Raw genomic sequence first — 13671 nt, forward strand, 5'->3', positions numbered from 1 at the left:
ACTTTGCAAAAAATAGCCAATAGAAAAATACGTACTCGTAAATTTTCATGGCTAGATTTGTTTTTAAATAAAATTTTGCGAAATATCGTTTGTTGTAACATATTTCGTATAAGAACGCGTACCTCCGCTAAACTGTTCCCGTACCCCTGGGGGTACGCGTACCACACTTTGGGAAACACTGGTGTAGTGTATGTCTCATTATATTTTTACTTTTTATGTTACTACATTGTATTAACCATTTAAACGTCAAATTAGGAAAGAATTATCCAAAATAACTTGATATTTGTTAAGCTCACTACGAAAAAGTATCTAAAGGCAGTAAAATATTTAAAAAAATTTAAAGGCGTTTTTAACAATGTTTCATTTTTAGAACATAATAGTTTGGCTGGAGTTTTTTTAAATGAGGGTGCCTTCCGGTACATATCTTCAATCAGAATATAGTGGTAGAATCCACTTAGAAGTCCAAAAAAAAAAAGCAGTAAATATCATTTTTCTAAATCTATTAACAACTTACTATCTATCTATCTATTAAGCTTAAAATTATATATTTAAGAGATATTCACAATTCATGCCTGGAAAATATGTAATAGAATAAAATATATCCATCGGAGCACAAGTCATACATTTTTCGCAAAATCTTTTCGAGCTTTTTCAGTTATTTTGCCTAATCTAATTTCACTTTCTTTTTCAACTATATAAAAGGTTTTTTCATTTTTTTTTATTATTTCAATTTGCACTTGATCCTGGAATTTGATTTTTTTTCATATGCCCTTATAACTTTTTAAAATGATATATTCAATACCACAGAATTAAAATAGAATAACTGGCCGTAAAATATTTTCATCTATGTTTTCCTTTAGCAATTAAATCTCTCAATTCGTCAATCTCTGACTAATATCTACATATTTCAAATCTCAACCAGAAAGAGTGTATAAGAAGGCTCCTTGTATCGTTAGTGACCACATATCCATAGACATCCATAGTTCTGACCACATATCTATAGACATAAGAGCAAGTAAAATTCGTAAATTAGATAAATAAAAAAAAAAGTGCCCACTTTTCTTTAACAGCAAATGTGCCTCGAAAATAATATAAATCGCAACAAGAAGGAAGGAAAAAATATCAGTAACAAGAATCTGTCCAATACCAATATCTGTCCAATTAAAAAAAAGTTAATAAAAATTAGTTTTCAATCCAATAATATTTTTTATATGAGTTATAAAATTTTTTCTTCTAAAGTTCCTCTAAGTGGCTCGTCCACATTATAAATATCACCACTGTCTGGGTTGACACTTGATATTAATTGTTCAAATTACTCTATAAAATTAAAGCCAAGTTCTGGTCTTATTATTATTTTTTTATTATTATTATTTTGGTATTATTATTATTTTGGTCTTATTATTATTAGCTAGATTTTATCTCAGTTCTTAATTTAATATTCATGTGGTCTAATCTAGTTAAAACATTTTGCAAATAATCCAAGAATGTACTTACAAGTTAAAATAAGTTTCATTATAATTTGATTTACTTTTTTCTAACATCCGTTTCTTAATAACAGTCATAGTGCACTCACCTGGCTCTAGTCCTATATCATGGAACTAATATAAGAAAAACAATATTCTTTTGTTTAAAAAAAAAGTATATATTCAACTTAGCCTATCAATTCAAAATGAAGATAAAAGTTCAATGTTTAAAAGAAATACCGGATATATTTAAAAGATTACTAAATATTTTTAAAAAAAATAATCACATTATATCTCCACATTTGATAAAAACAAACACAGAATAAAGTTTTTTTTTAAAAAAAAAAAACTTGTAATCACGAGATTGTAATCAAAATGTAGCTTAATAAACTGTAACTAATTATTCATAGCAATCACTAATCATTTGGCGACACATTAATAAAGAAGTGCGGGGCAATAATATCGCCAACACATGTAACCTTACCTCCGTTTGTTAGTGGCAGTTATAGTGCACTCACCTGGATGTGGTTGAGAGGATTTGGTGGAGTGAACAGATGATGAATTGCTGCGGAGTACACATCTTCATCTTCTCTCTCTCCCCAAAACACGTTCTTGGATCACGTTTTGAAAAAGGATGTTTTCTGATTATCTCTTGTCATGGATGTTTTTGGATTCATTCCGTTTAACAGAGGTATGCAACTAATGTTTTTCACTGTTACTCTAAAAATTAATCCATATTCAAACACTTATAAGTTCCACTACTAACAAAAGTGTATAAGATTTACGTGTTATGCCCAGGTCTTATTGTTACCAGTTAAAAAGAAAAAACGTGAAGTAAAACCATTTCAACAATATATATATATATATATATATATATATATATATATATATATATATATATATATATATATATATATATATATATATATATATATATATATATAGTAGCATCGTCAGGGGGCTGGAAAAATATTTTCTTTAAATAATCTTCAAGTACTAGTAGCTTGGCTTGGCTCTGCCCCGCTACGTGGAATTTTATATCTTATACTTTTTCTTCGATTTTTGTTTTTATTTATTAAATTGTAAATATATATATAATAGAATTAGAGAATCAATGAAAATTTGATGGAAAAACGTAAAAATTCTTTTCAGGATGCAATCCTTTACAACAGAGATATTTCAAAATAAAGAATAATTATACTAAGACAGTATTAAAATATCTATAATATTCTTTTCAGGATGCAATCCTTTACAACAGAGACATTTCAAAATAAGGAATAATTATACTAAAACAGTATTAAAATATCTATAATATTCTTTTCAGGATGCAATCCTTCACAACAGAGACATTTCAAAGTAAAGAATAATTAAACTAAGACAGTATTAAAATATCTATAATATTCTTTTCAGTGTGCATTTCTTTACAACAGAGACATTTCAAACTAAAATTATATTAAGAATAATTATACTAAGACAGTATTAAAATATCTATAGCCTTTAGTTACATGTAATTACTTGATTTCACAAGCTAAAGGCCACTTTATCACATTTTCTAAACTTATTAAATCAACGTGGTTTTACATTTTGTGGGAAAGATTTTAACCGATTGCGTGTGCTCGTTTGATTTAAGCTCGTGCTATAAATTAGATTAAATATGTAATTGTTTAACAGTATACATGTGCAGCGAACTTTCACAAGTAAATATATATGTTAAATTGTAATTGAATCTTGGTAATGGCAGACTCCTGAAAATGGGATATGCGTGAAATGTCTGTACTTGTAGTTTTTCTATTTTTCGGGTAACGGTTTGAATTTCTTATCCAAATTAAAAAATGTTCTTTGATTCAAGAACCGTAAATGTCATGAGCCAATGTCCAATTGATCTAACACCTTCACTAGTTTTAGATAGAGCCATAACTTGAGTATCGTATATTATCTACAGTGGAACCCCGAATTTATGTTTCCTTCGGACTAGCGTTAAAAAATGCCCGAAACTGGAAAACGTAACACCGGGGTAAAAAGAAATATACGATTGTTTTTCAAAAACTGACTATTATGAGATGATGTATTAGAAAAAAATCTGAATTCTTTACATGTTTTTGGATACAATTTCAACAATATACCTCTCAAATACTTACTCTTGTTTGCATTTTGGTTTATATACACAAAAAGTAAATATTACTTCAGAGTCTAGCTTTGAAACTCTTGATCAGTTGTGGGTATATCCTCTGATTTTTTTTTACTCACTTCATCTTTTCATCACTATCAACGGGAGCAGGCATTAAATCAGAAATTTGAAAGTAATGGGATATGAGTTACAGTCGTCCGGACCCGCAATTTTATTCTGATTGACGAATGTTCCCGCTGGATACCGAGAAGCCAGCTTCATTAACTCATTTGTAATGCATTTCAGTTAGCATTGCCCAATGCTGTAGAAATATGCTACCAGAAAATTTATTTTTGCTTTAGAAGAAATTTGCTGGTCACCGGAATCGAGGAAAAGAAATGATTCCTCAACCAGTTGTTTTGTGTAACCTTAATATGATTTAATTATTCAAAGTCCCCACCCGCAAATTTAACAATTTAAGCTCCTATACTTCCCTTAACTGCCCTTCCTGTGCTTCGTCCTTCCCACCCCCCTTCGGTTTTGACTCTAGGGGGAAAAAATCTCCTTTCACAGGAAAAAAAGAGCAATAAGATAGAAAGAATGTCAGAACAGCTTCAAACATTATTAAACAAGTATTTCTTCTTTTTTTAATTAAAAAGAAAGGAAAAGAAAGAACCCAGAAATAGCTTTCTTGACAAAAAATTATTTTGATCTGCTAGAAAAATGTATTAAGCGGGACTGCCTTCAATTTCATAAGCAATTTCACGAATTCATAAGCAATTTTCACGGATTAGCAGAAATGATGTGAAAAGGGGATAACATACGAAACGGACAACGTAAAACTGAGGTTCCACTGTATATGCTATTGCTGGAAAAAGGCAATCCCCGTCACCAATAATTGGTATGACTGTAGGCGACAGCATAGCACCGTTTATGTTCAAAATCTTTTCAGCCATTTTAGAAAGGATCAAAAATAAATCCAAATAATTGCTTCTTAACTATATTTTAATTTCTATGAATATAAAAATATATTCGAAATAAATACTTAACATATCGCACCCATAACTCTAAAATGCAGCATTTGAGAAAAATCAACATAAAGAATACTAAAACACTTATTTTGAAATAGACACAAAACTGATACAACTGCCCTCAGCTGGATAAATTGCGAATTGGAGATGTGACACTTTTTGAGCTTGATGGGGCACTTCATACATATTTTTTATTGACATTACCTCAAAATTGCTGTTTTTTGACTTGTATCACTTTTCTTGCCTGGGTGCGATATAACTAACTATTTAACACTGCTTAAATTATTATTTAAGACATATATATATATATATATATATATATATATATATATATATATATATATATATATATATATATATATATATATATATATATTATAATAATGTTGCTTTAATTTTCACAGAAATACGATTTCTTCCTTAAACTGTTTTGCTTATATTTGTTTTATTTTGCTCCTCAACCTCATGACTAAATATTTTTGTTTAAAAAATTTAATTTAGCTTCTTATAAAAATTTCCTGCTTATTTAATAATTTGGTACAATTTTCAACTTTTACTCATGGCGTGCTGGAAAATTAATTTAAATAAAGTGGCCAGAATGCCTTTCATTAATGGGTAAATAAGATAAATTTCTTATAAATTGCTATTTGAAATTTACACAAAACTATCTGAAACAGTGATTTTTCTTCTTACCGTCAAATTTGAAAATTACACAGCTTTACTTCAGTGAAAGAGCTGAGAGAAGTGGTAAATAAAATCATCTTTTCTTTATATATTTGTTAACTTAACGTGAATCATTAAAATTATTAATTCCAGAGTAGCAATTAATCTCGTTTGTTGTAATCATGCTTACGAGTTCTATCGAACGTAGCATTTAATGAATAAAACCCAGGTGGGAAGTCATCCGAAATTAAACATTTAAACATCTTATATATTTTAGTAATTTAAATTTTTCTTTAAAAGAAGTGGTAGTAATTGATATTTATATTCTTTAATTATTTCTTAAATATGAATTTGCAAGGAAAATGCTTAAATTAATCTTATCGTAACTTTGCTTTCTTTATTGTCTATTTTGAAGCAATTCTTTAAAAATAATCCATTTTCGACATACCTTGAGGATTGAAAATTGGCAGTTAGGAAAAGAATAATTTTACAGTAGATTAACAAAAAACTGTCCAGAATTTGTTTGAAAAAATGACGGAGCTAAATATAAAATCAATAAAAACGGAAAAAATATCATATAACTTAATTTTTATATTAAAAGTGGTGGTGAAAAATTTTCATTTTTTTTTCTCAATATTTTATGAGTCATATTTAAACAATCACACTTGAAGAGGAAGAGTCAGGTATTTTTTATTGTTAAGAGAGGTAAAAAGAAGTGTAACATTTCATATTTTTTCCCACTTCGTTTATTTTAAAAATGATTTTTCTTCTGGATAATTTTGTTTTGGATGCAATAACATCTATACTGATCATGTCCCGTAAGGATAAATCAACCTTTATATCAATGAAAGGAAAGAATCGAGCATTTACACTTTTACAAAAAAATAAAACTCTCTGAGAAAAGAAAATAAACTAGCAATTTTTGACATAATGATTCAAGTTTCAATTGCCCATGAAATTAATCGAATGATATCCATTGCAGTATTTTATTACTATTTTAAATTAATTGTACTTTTTGTTGTAACATCTTATATTCTTTAAAATAATACTCACAAATGTCATTAAAGCGCATAAAAAAGTTTGAAAATACATTAAATATAGATCAGATTAACTTATTAATAATACATTGATAAGTTAATTTGATCTGTAGAGTAATGTTTTTTACACATATATTATAGCATACATAACTGCAAGTATATATTTATGTAACTTAACCTGGCATATGGGGTATTGTAAAGTGCGACACTTCGTGACAAACTGGAGGACGGAATAAATATATCAAAAAATTGTTCTGTTATTAATGGACAACCCTTCAGTTCAACTAAAACTTAAATAACATGAAAATGTTGAAATTAATATAAAAAATAATTTCTATTTTTTAGTTTGCTAAACATAAAAAGAATGATTTTAAAGTTATGTTTCTACACAGATGAATAAAACCTGTTGTTTGTGCTTGTCTTGAACATTTAAAGTTATAATGGGAGTAAAAAATTGGTTATTACCTCTTGATAGAACTGAGGCCCTTCAACAAATCATTGGCGTTTTAAATATTGAAATAATTACCGAAGTCCTGACATATCTATTGAGCTGTTTATACTTTCAATTGCGATTTTCGATCCTATCTCAAATATTAATAAAGAAGCCGTAGTGACTCTGGGATAGAGCGCTCGCCTCCCAGTGAGGTGCACCGAGTTCAAATCCCAGCGAGGCTTGTCGATACGAATTCCGTACTAGACCAACACCTCCTAGAAGAAGGAAGGCCTCAGCACGGATCAATTTAGTAGTCCGATGTGACGAAGTTAACTGCGTAGTAGATGAAGAATAAGAAAGATGTCATTACGTTAGGGGTACTAAGCTGCGCAGTGGTTGAAAATACAAAATATGTCATAACGTTTGAACTACTAAAGGATATTTATGGTAACTCGTGCTGAGGCCTGCTCTTTCTAGGAGGTGTTGACTAGACTCGCACTGACCACAGTGCTGAAGTAAATTGCGGATCATGGGTTAGTCCCTTGAACCAGGCTTACCGTGGGAGGTTTTCCCCTCTCAGCAACGCAAATGCGGCTTAGTTCCATCAAAAAGTCCTCCACCATCAAAAAGTCCCAAATTTTTCCCAACACTTGATCCATAGTCTTCTATATTGAGTGCAAAATTGCAATATGTGGAGTTGAACATTGATAGTCGTTGACACGAAATTGGGTAGGCTGTTTAACGACAGTTATGAAATAAAATAAAATCTTAATAAAGAACCTCATTTAATGATAATAATTTGTGGGAACAAAAAATTGTAAATTTTGTGAAAACAGAGTTAATTTGACTCATGGACAAAGCTTTACTAAGACGTGAAAACAACTGAACATATCTGTATCTTTTTTATTGTGTTAGCAATTAAGTTCCTGCCGTTTTTTTTTAAACTTAGACTATTGGCATGTAATTAAATGTTTTTCGCATAAGGTTTTAGATCATTCAAGAGAGGATGTTTTGTTCTACTGGAATCTATAATTTTTTATGTGAGTTAATATTTAGATCATTAAAATTAAATGTTAAGTTTAAAAAAATGAGCATTTTCGTTCCTTCCTTTTATCGAGGTTCTTAGGCAGCAAAAAACTGCTTGTGACATTTGTGCTATCGATGGAAAAGGTACTATAGCTGAAGGAGTCACTTGTTATTGGTATAATACGCTTAAAAATAGAATTTTAACCACAAAAACTTACCTCGTTCTAGTTGTCCGGTGAAGAGTGATTAAACCAAGTTTTGCACGAAAATTTTCGTCCAACGAAAGGGGAACTGGTAAAGAAAATTGAATTCTTATGCATATATTCATTCCTTAACTGTGCACAAGTCCAGATAAGAGCTTTATCACATTCATATGAATGAGGGTTTTAGTTTAAATTACCTAAGCAGATATGAATTTGGGGAAAATTAAGTCCTGTGCCCAAAAATTGACTTTTTTCCCACACTTTAAACTTTTGAAAATTTAAAAAAGAAACTGTTGGAATTTTGCGGATCCAATGTAGTAGGTTATATAGCATGTTAAAGTTTTAAAGATGAATTAGAAACAATATGTAGTGCAACTAAACATCTTAAACTCTTTTATTCTCCCAATGAAATTCTTAAACAACAACTTTTATTCTTGTAGATACGACTTTTATTTTTGTTATTTAATTGATTTTGTTTTCAACTAGAATTTTGCTTCAAATATACTTGAAGCAAAATTCTAGTAATAAAGTATCAGACGCGTGTCGTTCAGTTTCTACAAAACCAAATGGTCGATTGCACTTAATTATTTATTTTTTATTTTTAAATCTTACTCAGTCAAATGCCTAAACTTATTTCAATGAAACCATAATAATAAAAATTTCAAATACGTATCAAATTCTTTTATAATAGTCTTCAATTCTTTCAATTCATAGTAACTTCAATACTTTCAACTGGGGTTACCTTGGCCAGTTTTAAACTCCGTGTGTTACGTGTACGTGTACTTAATGAACGTGAACTTAATCCGTATACTTCTGCTTGAGTTGGAAAAATGAAAGTAATTTTTAGACACGAGGGACTATAGATGTTAACTTACTACTTAAAATATTATTGAAATAACAGTTAAAGTAATCAGAATTTTGCCACAAGAGAATCAGGTATTTTATCTATGTTAAGTTTGCTTACATGTTTTGTTTTTCAAAAACTCCTTGTTTATCAAATATTTTCAAATCAAAAATCAATTAATGGAGTGTAAAATTTACTACCACTTTGAATATTTTAGATGCTAAATTGGAATTTATGCATGGGAGGGCTTACAGAATTGATTTATGGTGTTCAAATGATAGTCTTTAGCTGCAAAGTTTGTCAAGGTAAGGCGATTTAGCCCACTTGTATTGATGACAAAGATACCCATTAAATGTATTCCTAAAATAATTTTTTGCAAAATATCCGGGGTTACTAAACAAAAATAAATTTTTGAACAGTAAAAAGATTTATTATTTTTACTATTAATTATATTTATGCTAGTCACTAGTTAAATTGTTAGAATATTTTGATAAATTTTTTAACTTCATATGTATTCTACATACATTACATATTAACAAACTTATGTTTAAATGAAAAAAGAAAAATACGGAATTTACTTTAAGAATTTTAGAAATTGTTCTATAGATAAGTTCATTAAAAGAAACTTCCAAACTACTTGTGTTTTAATGTTTTTAAATAAGAAATATTTGTCTAACTTAAAGTTGGTATTTATTTTCAACATTTCCTTTCAAGAAATTCCTCGATAATCCGTAAACGTAATTCTTAAAGTAAATTCTTCGCATTTTCTATGCCTTCATTCAAAACGAAATGCTTTTGCAGATGATAACATTGCGTGTGCTAAGAATATTTTCACTCTTTTCTAATCCTTTTCAAAGTGATGGGATAATGATTGGAATTAAAGCCGCCATGTTTACCTCTTTTTTTTTTTAATTTTTCCCAAGCGATGGTACTTTTTAGTTCTCCTAAAAAGAAACAATAGAAAAAAAAATTTCGCAAAAGATTTTTTTTCTGTTTCGTTATTTTCTCTAGGTCTTAATAATATTTCCCCTTATTAAGACACATGTATTTCCTCTATTCATTGTATAGAATAAAAGCTTTTGTAAAGTTAACACTTTAAGTGGTGTTCTTTTAACCAGGAAAATTCTATTGAAACAATGTTCTTTTATACTTTTGTTCTAATAGAAATAAATAGTTGAAAATCTGTTTAGCTAAAAGGAAAATAAATATTGAAGGAAATAACAGAAGCCTTGTAATGATGTATTTTAGCTAGTAAAACTTCTGAAAAAAAAAAGGCTTCATTGATTAGAGATAGGAAAAAATATTTTATGTAGGGAACTTTTTAGACTTGAAATCGTTGACTGTTTACACCCAAAAAATATTTTGTTACTTCTTCTGTAAAAGATGAATATTATTATACTCGCAAAAATATATGCTTATGCACTTAAAAAGTAATTTAGCAAACTAAGCTTAAAAAAAACATTTTATGTTTTGAGAGATAAAAATGAACATTACTTATGAAGAGAATATTTTCTGATTCGCTGTCGGAAACCACTTTCTCAAAAAGAAAAAAAAAAACAATGTCGTTTTGTATGTTTGAGATTAATATTATTAAGCTGTTTTTTTTTTTTTACTTGTGATAAGCATTGGAGCAAACTTTCGTAAAAAGATTTCTGTTATTTGAGAAATTAAAAAAAAACATCGTTTGATGTAGGAGTTGTTAAGATTTTTCCTTGGAGTTGGAAACCGCCTTCTTCGTAAATATATTTTTTGACACTTAATGTATTAAAAACATCAAAAATCTCTGTAAGAAAGATCTGTTATACTTAAATATCTATTGATCTACTAATGATATGTTTTATGAATGTAAATTTTCGAAAAAAGATTTTATTGAGTTAAGAACAAAAATATTGTTCATGTTTAGAATTTTTAAACATAAAAAAAATCTGAGTCAAAAATCGCTTTCTCACACAGTTAATTTTTACGCCGTTTCATGCGTTAATCTCTAAGTTATTATAACCATTATATATATATATATATATATATATATATATATATATATATATATATATATATATATATATATATATATATATATATATATATATATATATATATATATATATATATATAATAAATAAATACAAGAAAACACTAAGAAAGTTAAGAAGTTAAGATAGAAAGAAAGAAGATAAGAAGATAGAAGATAAGAAGAAAGTTAAGTTCTTTGATAATTTAAATAATTTTTCTATGTGCTAATCCATATCGTGCAAATCCGCGGCTAAAATTATTTGCCAAGCAGGCAATTTATGTTTCTCTTTTCTATTTTATATTTTTTCTTAAATAAACATCTATCTTCTAAAACTATTTATGATCAATTTTTAAAATTATCCAGTATAATATTACCTTGCGCACATCCATTTCGGGCCCATCCTTGGTAACTAACAAATCAAAACTCAGAATAACAAATCACTTGAGCAGTGCAGTAAGAACGACACTTTAAAACCCTTTCGCTACACTCAATTTGCGCTTTTGTTTTCATCTTTTGTTTTCATATTTTGTAATCTGGCAATCTTTCTGCGAAAACATTTTTAAATCATTCTTGAAAAATAACCGTCCGTGTAAGTTGTTATGATTTTGCTACTCGCTTTATAGTCCCCCCTTTTTAATGTTTTTTCTTTTTATTTTATTTTTTTAATCTGTTTTTACATGTTATTTTTACTTTTTATGATCTATTTTTATGTAGTTATTTTATAAAATTTTTTTTTTTTTTTGTCGCGATCGCAACGAACTATAGGGGGCGTTGTTGTATGAGACGCTTACCTGCGATTTCCATATGAACCGTCATTCAGTTACTCTGGAGACGTCGTTAATGTAGCGTGTAGCATTGCAACGTTCCTTCTTTAATGTGGCTTATTAAATTTAAAAAAGAAAAATTCTTGATCTTCTTTCTTGTACAACCGAAAACAAAATGGTATCTCTTTTTATTAGAGAAGGAATATCCAAAACACATCGGAAAAATATTTGTACATTAACAGAAAAAAATATGTATATTCTTATAAGAGTTAAAACCTAATGCCCGAGAAATAGTATTACTAAATTTAATGATATAACATGAAAGGCCCATTTAAACTTTACATTCTATAGTTTTAAGAATCATATTAGTTCAAAAATTAAAATGAACAAAAAGTATACATAAGCCTCATAATTTTATGAAATTTAGTTTTGTAAACAACGTTTTTTGACAACAATTTTTATCAAAAAATTTCAGTTTCAATAAAAATCATTATTTAGAAACTAAGAAACGTAAAATAAAGAATGCTGACGAAACAAAAAAAAAAAAAAAAAAAAAAAAAAAAACCTTTTTTGTCGCCATTTTTAGTGCTACGAATATTCGTCTTTGGGATTTGCCAAAAACAAAACAAGATGCAATTTTATTTTTTCAGGAGGGAAATATTTTACCGAAAAAACGAAAATGTACCAATTCCCACAACATAAAACTTTATCTTGGCAAACGTACGTTTTGGAAATGTTATTTCATTTGGAATCTTATTCATCAGAGTTCATAAGGCGATATGATTGTTTTGAATCTATGCTAAACTCTATATCGGCTCATTTTCCACCGAAATCCAACTAACTGTTTTGATTTTAAATAAAGTGTTTTATTTTATGAACTGTCGCAAAAATTTTAAGTGTAGATTGGCGGCACTTAAAAACCGCCAAATCTGTAGCGGCGGTGGCGTTAATACGTCGTAAGTACCGAATTTTTATTCCATACTTTTCTGAATCATATTATTTCAAACATTGAAATATACAAGAAGTATACATAAACACATAATGTTACACCATTTAATTTTTCAAAAGTATTTTGAGAACAATTTTTATCAAAAAATTATAAACTAAAAAACGGAAAATAAAGAATTCTTAGGATAAAAAAAGCGATTTTAAGAATTATTAACATTGAAATAAAAACTTTCATATTGTTTCTTTTTTTATTATTCTTATAGTTCTTAATCAGACGTAAAAAACCATTCTGTAGAGAACCATCATCAAATGAAAAAAAATATTTACAAGCAAATTTTTTATTGTAAAAATCATTGCACTTACCTGATTTATGATTCCCGGAGAATTCCAAAATAATAAGTTCCTTGTTTGAAAACTTTATTCTCAAATAATAGATACATAGTTTATACCTTCATTACTTTTAGATAACATACTACACAGCAAAATTTTATAATTGATATGAATTTGAATATGTAGCTAAAAACAGAATAGCTGAATTCTAGTTGAACTTATTCTTTCAAAATTAAAAAAAACTTACCAAGAAAACGATTTAAATTAATTAAGAATCAGCACAAATGGCACTATTTCAAGTAACTTGGATAATTTTTTATTGTTGTTTTCCGAATTATATGGATACAGAAATATATACTATTCTATAACGAAGAAGAATATGCTATAACTATTACAATTCTGTATGTTCTGAATTCATATTTATTCACTGGAATGACGAAAGCAATGTTGACTTCACTTTAATTCGTAATGAATTGAAGACAGAAGAAATGCATTTTACCTTAATACACACATCTGTAACAGTATCCGAAATCGGAAGTCATCAGTTGCAAGTTTGTTGATAATAGAAATTAAAAATTATTGAGGAATTTTTCTTCAAATGTTTGGCGTGTTCTGTTCCTGAAAGATTTACTAATATTCTGGAGATTTTTTTCAAGTTCTTCGGCCTTTTCCTTAGGGAAATTTTGTTTCTTATTTGCTGCTAAAAAATGGCGTCTGATTCAGTCAATGACTTTGATGGAACTAAATGAAAACGTGATAAATTAATGTCCGATATTTACAGGCTCCCGCTAGACGGCGTACTCGAGCGTTG

The 13671-nt window shown here is 28.3% G+C and overlaps 1 protein-coding gene across 1 annotated transcript in view; it reads left to right on the forward strand.

The window, feature by feature from the left end:
• The first annotated feature begins 2015 nt into the window (after positions 1–2015).
• Positions 2016–13671, forward strand: part of LOC107457501 (uncharacterized) — a 48541-nt gene continuing 36885 nt past the window's right edge. The window contains exon 1 of the mRNA XM_071186632.2: positions 2016–2154. The gene's annotated coding sequence lies outside the window, so the exon portion shown is untranslated. The remainder of the gene's footprint in view (positions 2155–13671) is intronic.

This window comes from Parasteatoda tepidariorum, chromosome 9, assembly GCF_982258835.1.
Source record: "Parasteatoda tepidariorum strain Cologne lab strain chromosome 9, Ptep-v5.0, whole genome shotgun sequence".
Classification (NCBI taxonomy): domain Eukaryota; kingdom Metazoa; phylum Arthropoda; class Arachnida; order Araneae; family Theridiidae; genus Parasteatoda; species Parasteatoda tepidariorum.